General features: G+C 40.2%; 1 protein-coding gene across 1 annotated transcript in view; it reads left to right on the top strand.

Annotated features, from left to right (window-relative positions):
- LOC106535206 (peroxisomal acyl-coenzyme A oxidase 3) overlaps positions 1-273 on the top strand; it is a gene marked incomplete at its 5' end in the record, with an annotated part of 30,235 nt that extends 29,962 nt beyond the window's left edge. The window contains 1 exon segment of the mRNA XM_014032156.1: positions 1-273.
- Positions 274-3,604: the final 3,331 nt, after the last annotated feature.

Consider the following 3,604-nt stretch of genomic DNA (forward strand, 5'->3'; position numbering starts at 1 on the left):
GCTTAAATGTGCTCTATGCAGAGAGTTTTCTTTTTTTAAACCCATATTGTGTCCTTGTTAGGGATAAAGTACAAGATGCTTTTATTTCATCCTCACCTATCCTCATGTTGGCTTTTCTTTTTTCTTTTATTTTCTCTTTATGGCTGCAGGACCCGGGCACCTGTTCTCCCATGTTTGTATTTGTCTCTCTCTTGGAGGGGTTGTTCCAAACTGTATTTTGTTGTGTTTAACAGTACARTGACAAATAAAGCAATCTRAATCTGAATAAACCAAGCTGGCTACTAGCAAGGCTAACAAAAGGCCAAATAGAACTGAACACCATCACCAMTGAATATCATTACAAGACAATAACCGAGACAGACATTACAAAAATGACAGACATTAGGGTTATAAGGCAACTCTACCAAAAACTATATTCACCTGAATGCGACTCATCTAATGCTAATATAATCAAATTATTAAGTGAAGTGACACTCCCATACCAACAAGAAATGTTAAGCACTCCAGTTTCACAGAAAGAAGTCCAGAAAGCCATAGCCTCCCTTTAGGGAGTCACTGGGTCACTTACCTTGGAATTACAGTAATGTGTCCCCTAACTTAACAGAGCTGTGGAAGCTTCTCTCCAACACTCAGGAAAAAAAAGGGATTTAGAGCGGTGGCATGACCTTCCTTAAAATGAACATTTCACCATGTTACCTCTTTGGCTATCCAAAAAAGTTACTGCTGACATAGAAAGAGCACTCTCTAGATCAGGGGTCTCCAACTAGTAGCTCGTGAGCTCATTTAAAGTAGCTCTTCAGTGCTTRTGAAAAGTTAGGGGTAGTAAAATTTAATTTGTCACTGGCCAAACAAACCTTCATTTATATCCAATCAGTCCATAGATGCCCCTCCTCTTTGGTTGTTAAACAATCTAGTGCTCAGTATGGTCGAACGACAGCCGAMAGGACGATGGATGTGCGGTCATGTGGTTGTTCGGAGTTCATTTTTGCACACACTTTTCAAAGCTCCTTGAAGCACACCTTGCCGAGCTCCTGGGAGACCCCTCGTGCTGCAGCATTGGTCACTGCATGGGGTTTCTTCCTACTGGAGTCTACGATGTGGGTAAAAAAAAGTCCAAGACCCGTCACCTGACATTGTTTGTGCCAAAAGTAGCTCTTGGACAACTTAATTTTGTGAAAGTAGCTCTAAAGGAAGAAAAGGTTGGAGACCCCTGCTSTAGATTCATTTGGCATGACAAGAGACCACAACAGAAAACCAAGACCCTACAGCTCCCTACTGACAGAGGTGGCTTGGCTTTGCCAAAMATCTTTTATTACGGGCTTGCCATGATCGTTATCTGAGGGAGTGGTTACACGCTCATCTCAACTTGAAATCTTGTTTCGACTCGTGGGCCTCTCAGCCGCCTTCTTTATGGAGCCTCGCCATGGAAGATGGGAAGAATCTATCAAGAGATATTAAAAATAATCCAATTATTTATAGCACAGGTTGTGGTAGAGAATCTGGAAACACACGGGAAGTGAGCTCTGCTCCTCACTCCTGACACCTCTTACAAGAAACCAGGATTATATTCCAGGCCTTGAGTCCAACATTTTTACCTGTGGCATAGCAGAGGGGTGAGAGTTATCAGAGACTTGGTTACAGAGAATGTACTCATGACTTTTCAACAACTACAGTCAAAATTTGGTATTCCTAAAAAATACTTTTGTGGTTTCCTCCAGATCTGGCTCTTGGTTCTTGGTTCTAAGAGCCTCTCTCCCACTGGCTTGGTTGTGTAAAATGAGATTKAGAAATTCCTTGTTGACAGGAACATCAGACATTTTATTTCTACTTTTTKTGCCTTGCTCTTAGCCCAGGTGATACCAGGAACATTGCACTGAAATGGGAGGGAGACCTTGATACTGAATACATTAAGGATGACTGGCAGGAAGCCATTAATGTAGTAAATTCAACCTTTATATGTAGGGCTATTTAACTGGCGGCCCGCGGGCCGCATGTGACCAAAAGTTCGGCCCGCCAATTGGTTCATTCATCTTTTAAACCCCAAATCTCCGGAGTTAGTGTTGTAGTACTTGAAACCAGTCTTGGTCTTAAGACCGGTCTCATGACCATTTTTTGATGGTCTTGTCTCGGTCTCAGACACTGAGACTCGGAATTTTATTTCACGACCAGTCAAGACCACAACTGCGGAAATATCACTAAATAGCCAGATTATTTTCCAATTTATGATTTAACATTCTTGCTTTCATTGGATTTAAAATGTAGCTACTGATTCAAATCCACACCTGACTTCTTTTCTATTTATGCATTTTTGTTAGCGGCTGTTACCCATCCCCAATCTCTTCACTCACACGCAGCACTCCAGGAAAGTAAGCAGTGGTTCTCTGGGAGCGATCAAAGGTGTCTTCAAAATTTTAAGTAAAAAAATTTGGCTACGTTATTCATAAATAATAATAATATTGTAAAACAACAACAACCAGGAGAAAGTATACAGCAACTTGTACATTCAGCAGTGCTTCACGTTCAGAGACAATGGGGACAACTTTAAAATGTTACCATCATTAACCTTAACAATCTGCCTCTGTAACAAATTTTTTCCTCTGCCCTCAAACAAAGATTTTGTCTATATTAGCTCTACGTATTAAGTTTGCTACAGTGTGGAAAAAAGTATTTAGTCAGCCACTAATTGTTCAAGTTCTCCCACTTAAAAAGATGAGAGAGGCCTGCTGACATCATAGCTAGACCTCAATGAGAGACTAAATACTTTTTATCCCCACTGTACATGTGGACACAATACTCCATCATTTAGGGCACTTTTTTTTTTATCTGGTCTTGGTCTCGACTTGGTCCAAACCCTAAAAGTCTTGGTCTCGTCTCGGTCTCGAGACACTGTGGTCTTCGTCTTGACTTGGTCTCGGGTTAGGTGGTCTTGACAACACTACCCGGAGTTCTACTTTAATTACYATAAGTTGTTTTATTTAGACATAGACATGTTTGGTATCTACAGAAATATAAAAATATTGGCTACTAGTTGGTAAAAACATTTTCATGCACACTCAAGACAGGTAAAATTGTCATAATCTGTGTCTTTCTGCATTAATTTTTTCTAGTGTTTCTGTGCTCCCCTGTGTATCTCTGCCCTGATGTCATTCCTCCTGCCCCATCCAAGCTCATCTGTTTCCTCTTGTACCTCCTCCAGGTGTTTCTTGTTGTCTCATTAAGTCTTGCCTTTATTTTCTGTGTTCTGTCCTCTGTGTCTTGTCGGATCATTGAGCTGCCACCCCAGCCAGTGTGGTTGTCCTTCGTGTTCCTCGTGCCTATTGTTCCCCTGAGAATTCTTCTAAATTTTTGCTGCCTCAGCAGCCCTCCTTTTGTTTATTAATTCTTTATTTTTTTAACTTTGGATTTTGCCTGTGCCCTGGGTCATTCTGCCTGTAACAAACCTCACAAAAATTACAAGCAGTTTAAGATAAAATTATGAATATAAAATAAAATTGGTTTCAAAATTTGACAAGTCATGGATGTTAAAATAATATTTGTGTTAAGTTCTTTTTCTTTTTGATATAGTTTAACTATCACTACTTTTATAGGGTTCTGTATGTTGTAT

The sequence above is a fragment of the Austrofundulus limnaeus genome, unplaced genomic scaffold (assembly GCF_001266775.1).
Source record: "Austrofundulus limnaeus strain Quisiro unplaced genomic scaffold, Austrofundulus_limnaeus-1.0 Scaffold1385, whole genome shotgun sequence".
Lineage (NCBI taxonomy): Eukaryota > Metazoa > Chordata > Actinopteri > Cyprinodontiformes > Rivulidae > Austrofundulus > Austrofundulus limnaeus.